The following is an 11666-nucleotide window of genomic DNA, read 5'->3' as shown; positions in this document are numbered from 1 at the left end:
GTGCTTGATCAGTTTTAAGTAGTCTTTCTTAAGTTTTATAGGGAACGTGCTGTGTCGCTTCAGACTTATCAGGTATCAAAAAAAAAAAGATTTGTTTTGTTGAAAAAAATTACCTTTTTTTACAACATCATGTTAGGTTAGGTTGAAAATATCCTCTTCATACTCATCCATGATTTTCCTCTCACTCTGAATTAGCAGATCCTGTGAGGTAACAGAGTTTCCAGGGGATGAGGTGTTGGGTTTAATGTAAAGCCTGGTTGCAGTTTGTGACTGTGGTTGTGGCAGGTGAGATGGAGCCTTGAAGGCTTAGACAAAATGTCCTGGTTTAGCTACAAACTGTGGAAAAAAACCCCCCTGCTTTTATGTGCCTGTGTCCTCAAAGCAGTGCCCACTGTGGAATGCTGCTCCTGGAGCTGGGACACAGTTCTGAGTTGGAGTGATGCTTTAAGTGACTTAGCAATAACTTATCCATAATTCCCGCCAGGAGCTGCCCTGTGCTGGGATAGGGCATCTGTGTGAGGAAGCAAAGGGTACAAACAGCCTCAAGCTCTGCCAGGGGAGGTTCAGGCTGAACATCAGGAAGAATTTCCTCATGGAAAAGGTGGTCAGGTATTGAAAGGGGCTGCCCAGGAAGGTGGTGAAGTCCCCATCCCTGGAGGTGTTCAGGGAACAACTGGATGTGGCACTCAGTGCTCTGCTCTGGTTGACAAGGTGGGGATCAGTCACAGGTTGGACTCGATGATCTTGGAGGTCTTTTCCAATCTAAATGATTCCATGATTCTGCCTTCAGAAGGCAAACAGCAGTAGAAAGGGCGACTGTTACTTTTCTATCAGCTTAATAGAATAAATTGCACATGATGCCTTTTTGACTTAATGAAATTCCTCAGTGGAGCTGTTGAATATGTATGGCCTTTCAATTTAGGGGGAAAATATGACAGGGGGTGATGAATTCCTAGTACAAGAGTTCTGTTCTTCTGAAGATCTTTAGCTTCAGTGAAAATGCTTTGGGAGAGAGTAGTTATTTTGAAACTTAGGCAGATTTCCTTTCCCAGGAGTGTTTGAAGGTGTGAGTGCTTCATGAGTGAAGCTGGAAGCAATGGGAGATGTTTGTATGTCTCTGAAGTGGAGTCATGCAGGAAATCGAACAAATATTTGTTATTGTTCTAATTGGAGTTGTAATTTTATGTCAACACTTCAGTGAGATAATCATCTCTGATGATGTTTAGTTTGAAACCTACAGAACCACCAACTCCCTCCCTGGGAGGGAGGTTTAGTGGGGGTGATTTAGGTCTGTGCAAGGCTGAAAAGGCTTTTTTTTTTTTTCAGAGTATGTTGTAAAATATTTTTTTCCAAGTAGTTTCTAAATGTGATTAGGATTCAGAATAGCACAAGCGAGGAAGAGGTAAGGGTTGCTTTTTTGCATTGCTAGCCTTAGGCTTGGTTCTAGTTAACTCTCTTAAATCCTGAAACTGATTTCCATTCGTGTCCTCTAAGCTGTCAGAGCAGAATAAGAACATGAATTTTGGAAAATAAGTCTCAGTACCTGCTTCTCAGTATTATCATCTGTCTTTATGCCTGTTCTGTGAAGTACTGTGAAAAAACAGAGCTACCTCCTTGGCTGAGGAGTTCTGGAAAGGGGGAGACTGATAATCAGAGAAAGGCTATTTCAGTCCATCTTTTTCATTATAATTGTATTCCAATAAATGCCTACAGGAATGATCAAATTCAGTCAGTGCAGTGGGATCACTACACTGATCTGTAGGTACAGACTGAGCTGGAAGGTAAGTGGAGTGAGCTCATGGTTAAAGGGATGGCAGTGTGTTGTGTCATAATCCATTTGGTAAAATGGCTATGACCACTGAAAAAAGGAAAGTTTTACATAACTAACAAAGCTTCTGAAATGGCTGGACTGGTCAGGGATCACAGGCCTTTAACATCAGGACAGGCCTGTAACACTGGGAGCTTCTGTAGCTGCAAGTCACCTAAAGATCCATGAGATCCAGGCTTGTGAGATGGGAATGTAATACCCACCTTCAAATTATTCTTAATCCCTAAAGGAAAGAACCTCTGTTATGATCCGTGTCCTTAACAATTATGATGGCAAATTCCTAGTGAATATTTAAACCCCCTCAGCTGCTGTTCCTTGTTACAGCTTTGTATTTTAGTTTAAATAGATCCCTCCCACAGTGTCACCCTGTCAGTGCATTTATAGTGTGGCTGTTTAGATAAATAAGATCCCTCTGTAAAGTGGCTTTTCCCTGCTCATCCTCCTGGCATTTCTAGGCACTTGTTCTAGTCTGAACTCAGCTGTTTCTGACCTCAGTGGCAAGAACTGTTCATGGTATTGTAAATAGGTTTTACCAAACAGAAGCAATTCCTCCCTTAGTCAGAAATATCTCTAAATATTGGGTTTTAATTGTTAGATCCTGATAGCAGGTTATAGTTTCCTATGATGTACTCATACATTTCAGTCTCCTGTAATACCTGGGATGTGGATACCAATCCAGACTGTAATTTAAATTAATTTATGATTTTTTTTCCTTAAATTTAACTGTGACAAAACTGCCCCTGTGTGAACACAAGGCAAAATAGCAGTTACCAGGCATGGCTGTGGTGACAGTGAATTGATGACTGGCTTGTTGTGCTTTTTCCCTGCACAGCTTTGTTGTTGCTCCCAGATTGGGCAGTTTGGGATAACTCCCTGGAGCAGCACTGGCACCTTAGTGTCAGGTACTAATTACTGAAGGGAACTCGGATCCACAGCTCCATGTCTTCGCCAAGAAAAAGCAATTGGTGTTCTTGGTGTGGGGTAGGAATAGCAGGAGCTGGAAAATGGATGTTTTTTGATAGCTCAGGGCTTTCATACTTCAGAAGACCTGAGCACATCCAAGAGAGAGGCAAATGGGAGCAAGAGACGGTCGTGAGTGTGAAACAACCTACCCAGAGCTGGGAACTGTGACTTCTGTGCTTGTGCTGATGGGATGTGTCATCTTTGATCTTCACTTCCTGCCATGGCCCGAGGGGATAATGTTAACAGCAGTCTGCAGGTAGGAGTTGGCTCAGGGAACAAATCAGGATCCCCTGGAGCGAGTTTAAATTCGGGCTTTGCTCGTTCAGTGCGTGAAGACAAACGGATCCGTGGGATTTATTTGGGCTGTGTTTGACAAGTTATTTCCCAAATCAGGACCAAACATATTTTGAACAACTGTAACTCAGTTTCTATACCAGTGATTTCATTTCTCAGTCCAGAGGAGGAAGAGGGGACGCTGGGAACTGAGAATATTCCAGGTGTGTAAATACCTGTGGGATCAGTGCAGAGGGAAAACACACTTCTGGTGAGTCGCAGCTGGAACAGGAAATATTACTAAAAATAAGACAGGGAGTTAAAATTAAGCACTGAATATTTATTGCATTTGTTGTAGGGAAACCCTGAGTGCTGTTTCTGTAATTCCAGATTTTCAAAAACAATAGATCAGGCTAAGCTCTGTCAGGAACAGGCTAAATGCAGCCAGCATCTCGGAATGGGAGAAAACAAACGATCTGTGTGACCCTGTCATTTTGTTATTAGCAATCCTGGTTTTGGAAAACCAGAATCTTTGTAGAATTATGCCTGTAATGAAGGATTGTGCCCTGCCCTGATCACAGTCCTGCAGGAATCACACTTGGTGTAATGTAAATTGGAGTCTGAGCTTCCCCGTGCAGGGAACGTGCACTGCACCTCCTGCCAGGGACCTCTGAGCAAACTCCTGCTTGGATGATGGAATTTACATAACAGAGCAACTTTAAATTAGGTTGTTTTTTTTGAAGAAATAGATCTAAGTCAGTTTTTATATTTGTTTAGTGATGGTTTTGATGTCAAATATACGATATGAATAGGAAATATCCTCATACATGCCAGGCATGTGCTGTGGATCTGTGATTTGGAAGGCAAACTGGTGCTCACGAGCTTGTTACCAGTACTAAGAGATTCTGTAATAAAGCACAGCACAATTCAGGTGACAGAATTGTCCTTGCCTTCTTTTAACATGTGCAAAAAAGGGAAAGAGGGTACTGGCTTTGTCAGCAAAGTGAGGAGATACAATTCAGAGCAAATATTTACTTAAGTGCTAATTTTGCATCATTTTTTATTTAGCAACATGTAGGAGGTTTGTTTGGCTTTAGGAAACACTCTTCTTTAATTGTACCTCTGCAGTGGTTCAGCACTTTAAGGCATGCGGTGCCAGTTTTGGTAATTAGTAGCTCTGGTGAAAAAGAACTAAATCCATGAAAACTGGATTTTTCAAAGAATTTTAGTTAGTTTAGTTAGAAGTTTAGTTAATGAAAAAAAAAACAAACTTTTTTCCTTGAGATTTCTCAATTGAGGAATTTAGGGATAATCTCTTCTGATACATTTATATGAAAAAAACCCTGGGTTTGGCCACATTTTAGAAATTCTTGATGCTGTGTTATATATTTATATTTCAGAGAATTGGGCATGTACACAGAAGAATGTGTTGCTGCTCTTGGTTTTCCTTGTAGTTGAGGCTGTTGAAGGTTGTCTGGGGCTGTAAAAGAATGCAACAGTTCTGGTTGCTTTTAGTAGCTCATTATCTGAAAGAGAAGCCTGGTTTAACTCCTCTCCACTGGTTACAAATGGAATCTGTAGCACTGAAATAGCAGTTGGTGCTTCTTCTGTTCCATAGTTTTGATGCAAACACAGCATTAGTCCCATAGAAAGATACACAGGTGTTACTGTAACTATTTAAATTGGTTCGTGGCTGTCAGCTCTGTTTTCCTCACAGGATGTGATGGGGTCGTGCTGCTATTTTTGCTTCCCTTGTCCCTCTGGGCTGCGCTTTCTCCCTCTTCAGGACTGCCTGTTGTCCTTCTGCTTTTCCTTTGGAGAGAAAAGCTAATACTTTCAAAGACAGTTCTTCTCTTTGGACAGCAGTAGATACACAGGATTGAGAAAATTTTCACATTAAAAAATCAGAATCCCAGTTCCAGTGCTGGCTCCCAGGGAAGTGGCTGTGAAATGAGTTCAGTGGGACATCGCCAGGGAAAGGCTGTAAGTCATGTCGGGGCTTGTCCTGACACACATATTTTTGCCTCTATTCCTGAAGGTTGTTCTTATGATGATTCCATAGGGAAGGGTCTGGAGAGTCAGTTCTATGAGGAGGAGCTGAGGGGGCTCAGCCTGGAGAAAAGGAGGCTCAGGAGGGGCATTCTCATTCTTTCCAACCCCCTGACAGGAGAGTGGAGCCAGCTGGGGGTCGAGCTCTGCTCCCAGGGAACAAGGGACAGGACAAGAGGAAATGACCTCAAGCTGTGACAGGGCAGGTTCAGGTTGGACATCAGGCAGAATTTCTTCATGGAAAGGGTTGTCAGGCATTGGAAGTGGCTGGCCAGGGAGGTGGTGGAGTCTCCATCTCTGGAGGTGTTCAAGGAACGACTGGACGTGGCACTCAGTGCTCTGCTCTGGTTGAAAAGGTGGGGATCAGGCACAGGTTAGACTCTGATCTTGGAGGTCTTTTCCAACGTAAATGATTCTGTGATTCTGTCTCCAGCAATTGAATGACACTGCTTCAAACCAGGGTCCAGACTGCTGTGAGCTCATTGTACATCACAGCAGAGCTGTGCCCTCAGAATCAGGCTTAGCTGTCACTGCCCTACAAACCCAGGATTACACGATGGAGAGTGAATGACCCCATGGATTGATTGATAAAACAATGTGCTGCATTCGCAAGGGTCAGGGAATTTAGTGACACAGATCCTGAGCTGACATCAGCAGCTTTGCAAATGCAGCAGCACAGTCTGTGAGGACTCAGGGACTCTCCAGCTTTTGTGGCAATTCTGCTCTTTGTACCTATTGGTCTCTGGGTTGCCAGTCCCTGCTCCATGTGGTTCCCACCAGGAATATCTGCAGGGTAAGAAATGTCCCTCCACAATACCAGGAGAACAAGACACAAAACTGCACACGGGCAGCTTGGTTTTTAGTTATTATATCTGAGGAGTATAATCTTCATAAAATCAGAATGGTTTGGATTGGGAAGGACCTTAAAGCCCATCTTGCTTCACCCCCCTACCATGGGCAGGGACACCTTCCACTATCTCAGGTTGCTCCAAGCCCCACCCAACCTGGCCTTGGACACTTCCAGGGATGGGGCAGCCACAGCTTCTCTGGGCAACCTGTGCCAGGGGCTCACCACTCTCCCAGTAAGAAGTGGTGGCTGGCTGGTGGTGGTCTCATGCAGTACATGTTAACTGGACTGTTCCCATCTGCTTTGTCGTCATTTATTCCAGTTCTGTGGAATAAATGGGAAAACATAAGCAATCATGGAAAAGAAACACTGTTATCAGGTTTATACTTCAGTACTCCCACACACACTTGGGTCTGGCAGGGCACTGCAGAGTCAGGTTTAGCTTTGTGTTGTGAACTAAACATCAATGTATAGATTTGGTGATTAATCTCCTTCCCTCCTGAGCTGTCTTTCAATGTCTTTACAATTGGAATTCTCTCTGGATGCTGAAACGGGGTGAGATTTAACACAGATTGGTACGGTCGCTCCCCCCAAACTCCGGCCAACGGAGGAGTTTGTTCACTTGTGTATGTCTGGTGATAATGTAAATTTATTTTTTTGTCTTCTGCACACAATGCACAAAGCAGGTGAACCAGTAGCTTTTCTGGCCACCTCAGATTTTGCTTTACCTACTTTTGCAATATGTACTGGAAGACATTTAACCATTTTCCCTTTCTCTCCCCTTTTCAGCTCAGAGACACTAATCATCCGCTGTTTTTATGGAACCTCACTACACTGCCACGAAGAGCACCAGCTCATCAGGACTGAAAGAAATCTGAGACTGAGTTGTCCTATTTTTCCTCTGAAATCTTCACCAAGTAGTAAACATTTTTTGAAGGGGAAAGGGGGTAAAGATGTTAAAGCTCCCCCTCACACCCTGTTAGGGCACCTGTACCTAATGTACATTTTCCTTAAAGTTTAAAAAGATGTTAGGAAATATTTTATAAAACTTTTTTGCAATAAATGACGCATGAAATTATTAAAGACTATATGACACTTACATGCAAGGAACCACTTGAATTCTTAGTATGAAGACTCACTGCAGATAACTGGGTTTTTTGTAATGTGACAGTCACGTTTGTATGTTTTGAGAGGTGCCAGTGACGGAGCCAATTGCCTGGGAAGTTGACTGTAACTTTTGAACTTTTTTCTTTTAATTCTTGACTTTAGCATTGCAATTTTCCATTCTCTGAGGCTTAGTTAGTATTTAGTGCAGGTGTTAGCAGAGCTGTGATCTGTGATCAAAGCATGTCCAAACCCAGTTGTATTGTGAAATATGAACAGTCCTGCTATTTGAGACCAACATTTCCCATAGACCTGATGGAAAGGACAGTGACCACAAACTCCATGGATCTCTGTTTTATGGGAAAGCTCCTTCTGTGTGAATATGGTTGCATTTTATTTATGCTATTTTAACACTTAGGGAATTGAGGATTGTGGAATAATGTTGAGAGGGGCTACGAGGCAGAGAGCAGCCTATAATCCTAAAACAGGATGGGAAAAATGAATGGAGAGTGATTAAATGGGATGGCATTTCTATTTCAGATCATGGGTTATTTTTTCCTTTTGACATAAATATTTTTCAGATAGGTAACTAGTAGAGAGCAAAGGTTTTATTAGTGTTTCTGATGGTTGTTGATCTGAGTTGCGTTGACTTCTTTGAAAAGCTGTAAATCAAAAAAAAGAAACCCAGTGGGTTTTATCCATTTTATTCCCCTCCCCCAAATGTCTTTGGTAAGGCTTACTTCAGTGGAGCTTGGGAATGCTGGACACGCTGCTGAAATCTTGAGTTATTAAATATTAATTTATTTGTCACTAATTATTTCCATTGTGTGCACACTGCCTCGGCAGAATCATTTCTTTAAAGTTCTTAGCAGGGGGTTTATTGTGTAACCTGGGAAAATATTTGTTTTGAAGAAATGAAAATGTGCACATAATCTACTAAAAGTCAAATTTTTGTTTCTATAGAGATGAAAAGACTTGTAGTAAATTCTTTTCCTCCTTACTAATATCCTGATTCAATTGGAGAAAATAAAGTCTCTTTGTCTTGATCGTTTAAAACCAGAGAGACCTTTTTGAGAGGCCTCTGGGTCAGCACAAAGACAGTTTCTTTGTGTCTGGAGCCTGAATTAATCACATGGAATTTGAAGTTAGGATAACTCTATCATTGGCAACAGGTTTATACTTGTTAAACAATCAGAGAGGGGAAAGTGAGAGGCTGGGACAGGCACCCAAATCCCCGGCAGGCCCAACAGGGATCCACACACTGAGTGTGTGTCAGCTCTTGCCTCAAGCTGGTTCAGTTTCTGCTTTTCAGAGGTAAATTCTTTATTTACAAATCCAGAAATTGGGTACTCACTACCTACTTTTTAAAAACTGGCTGCATAGTGCTGTACAGTAGGTTCAAAGTGTACCATTTTTCATAATAATTTCATCATAAACCATAAATTTGTTTTTTAATTTGAGGTGAATGTTTCTCCTACAGTACTTTTCCTTTTTACCAGTTGAAGAGGATCAGGTTCTGTTCCTGTTCAAGGCCTGAGATTTGGCTACAGCCGAAAAAATAAGACATGTGACATGAGGAAACGGGAGATTTGGTGCCAGGTATGTGCCAGCCTTTCACCTCCAGAGACCCAACCCCGATTGGATTGACAAGGAACGGGGGCCTTGGCCTAATCAGGTACATTTTTACCCACCCCCACAAAAACCAAACAGAAAAGAAGCCACCAAACATGGCACAAACCAGTTTCTGCTCAGGAAAAAGGCCCAGGACTGTCCCAGCAGGGGTATTGCACATTGGACGGAGAAGTGATTGGTGTTGTAAGTGGAAGCCAGTAGTGCCTGTCTGTGTGACACCTGATCTCACCAGGGCTCTCGTTTCCTCCCCTCCGGGAGCACTTGGGCACAGCAGCTGAAATAGAAGAAATTCACTTGAGAGAGATGCAGGTCTGCATTGGAGAATATGGGTATATAGAAATAGCATCAAATAGACAAGGTAGCTGATGTGTCTGCGTTGGTTTTCACAGCAAGAATCGCAGCCATTGCGTTTGAAACCAGATTTTCATTTGGAAATGAAATTGTCAGGGATATTCTAATGATAGAGAATTACAGTAATGTATTGCTTTTCACTTTTTTGCTTTAGTTGCTTAATATTTAAGCTTTGCTCCGTGCTACCTTCTTGTCTGTATATTGAATGGTCACTATGCCTCTTTCATTTTGTAGACTTGAATGAGGAAAATATGATTCACCCTTTAAGGTTTGCTGAGAAGTAAATGATAAAGAATGTTGTGTAACATTTATTCAAATAAAGCCTTGATTTTTTTCAGTGCTCTTTTAAAGGGAAATAATGTTTTGATGTCTTAACTTTCTTGCTTTATTAGTCATTGACCCTAAAGCCTTTGATTTATGTTAAAAGTGGTTTTTCTGGATTAAATGATGATTAAACTGAGGTTGCTGGTCCATGCTGAAAGTCCATCATGTGGACAAGTCTCCTCTGACCACAGTGGCTAAAAGATTCCAAGTCATGCTCAGGCAATTGGAAGATTCCCACAAGCAATAGAAAAAATTGTACTTAGCAAGAAAAGACGATTGTATGTGGTAAAGACAGATCCAAAGAAGCCCTGCTGGCTCTGTTCCATGGCTGTGACCAAGGTGCACCCCAGGTCACATCCCAGGTGGAGGAGGAGGGGGATGCCATGAGAAGGGGTTCCTGCCCTGGCACACACGGTCCTTGGGCTGATTTTTATGGATTACTCTCAGTTTCAGACAAGTCTGGCCTTCTGAGGTAAGTGTAACAGGGTATTTCTCCATCCAGGGTGGAATTGCCTTGCCCTGAGCTGTGTTTCTCTGCCGTGCTGCCCGGGAGCAGGTGGTGCTGGAGCAGGTAATTCCTGTTCCAGAGCTCCATCTCGGCACTGCGGCCAAAGGAGAGACACACCAGCAAGTATTTCTTCAAAATATCTGATAGTGTTGGGTTGATGGTTGGACTTGATGATCCTAAAGGTCTTTTCCAGTCGTAGTGATTCCATGATTCCATTAAATGTCACTTTGTAGAATTCCACCCTCCCGTTAAATAGAAGGCAGCATTTATACACATTTTTTCCACTTGCATTTTTGTTACTGTAAAGAAAGACAATATAATTTGAGCTGAGCTCCTGGGTTAAACAAGAAATACACTGCTTGAGTAGACTTGGTTTTTAGGCTGTTCTTATTTCAAGGAAGCAATTTCTTTCTGGCACAGCCTGCCAGGAGCTGTGTGTGACACAGAGCACTGACCCTGCTGGGAGGTGTTTTGTTCCAGTGACCTGTTGTCAATAGTCAGAAGTTTTCCCCCCAAATCGAATTAACTTCTGGAGTGAAGTGCTGGTGTAGGAGGACAGTGCCTGTAGGGACTTGGCTTGGCTCTGGGCCTCTGGGATGCATTTGAAACCCACTGGTGCCTCCTGTCACTGTGAAAAACACCCACATCTGGCCATAGCTCGGAGCACAGCTCCAGCATATGTTTTTCTTTTCCTTCACAGGGTTGTTTCTTATTCTGTTGGGGTTACAGAAACTCCCATCCCTTTTCTCTCATTATTCATTCATCCTTGCAGCAGTTCCTCTTGAATTGGTGATCCTCATTAGGCTGTGGTGGAGGGGAAATCCTGCTGCAGTGTAATTGCTCACTAATGGCTTTTCCTTTGTGACTGGTGTTGGCAGCAGTGGAGGCTGCTGGGTTTGCTGGGGAGCCCAGGAGAGGTTGGCCAGGCAAATTTCAGAGCTTTGCAATTACTCCCTGGATTAATCTTCACTCCAGTGGTTCAGTGGCAAAAGGATAAAGGTGACCCAGCCTTCAGTGGTGAAGCCAAGCCCACACAATGCCCCGCTAATGGTGTTCGCTGCTGCCCTGGAGCATCAAAAGGGTGACACTTAATGAGGGCAAAAGTGCCTGGAGCAGCTCTGGCGTGGGAGGTTTGGAGAGATTCCCAGCTGAAGTGTGAGGGATGGGTATGGAGAGTTTAGATCTTTTGAGGGGAGACCAACAGGCCCATTTCTGAAGGAAATTGTGGGTCAGTGACAGATGTGAATTCAGGCACTGTCACACTTGTTATTTTGAGGCATTATGTGTGAGGCTGCTGGGCCTGAGGCCTCAGCTATGGTTGAGGGAATCACAGAAGGGACTCCCCCATTCCCTCTGTGCTCCCTGGGATCATCTCCCACCTCACGTGTCCTCCAGGACTGCCGAAAGTGTCAGGGGCTGCTGAGGTTTGCATGGAGAGGTCCTTCTGCTTTAGCACTTTATTGAAAGCTGGGAATGCCCCTGCCTGGGATGGTTCTTCGACGTGTGAGCTGTGGTTGAGCCCTGTGAGGAGCACCCATGTGCTCAGAGACCCTGAGGGTTTTGGGAAGAGCTCGTCCCTCTGCTTCAAGTGAAGCAGTGCCAGGGCCAAGCACAGGGAGGGGCCAGGGCAGAAACAAACCCTGTGCATGTGGCCTTGGCATCAACCACCACTCGCTGCCATAATTTCTTTTCTCTTCCTCACTCGTCCTTGGTCCTTGCTCAGGTTGTTGCAGTGGATTTGTTGTTCTCCCTGTCGGTGCTGGAACGCGGAGGCCACGTGTTCTGCA

The sequence above is a fragment of the Manacus vitellinus genome, unplaced genomic scaffold (assembly GCF_001715985.3).
Source record: "Manacus vitellinus isolate BGI_N305 unplaced genomic scaffold, ASM171598v3 scaffold_25_pilon, whole genome shotgun sequence".
Taxonomy (NCBI): Eukaryota; Metazoa; Chordata; class Aves; order Passeriformes; family Pipridae; genus Manacus; species Manacus vitellinus.
Note: the sequence above shows the minus strand (reverse complement) of the source record.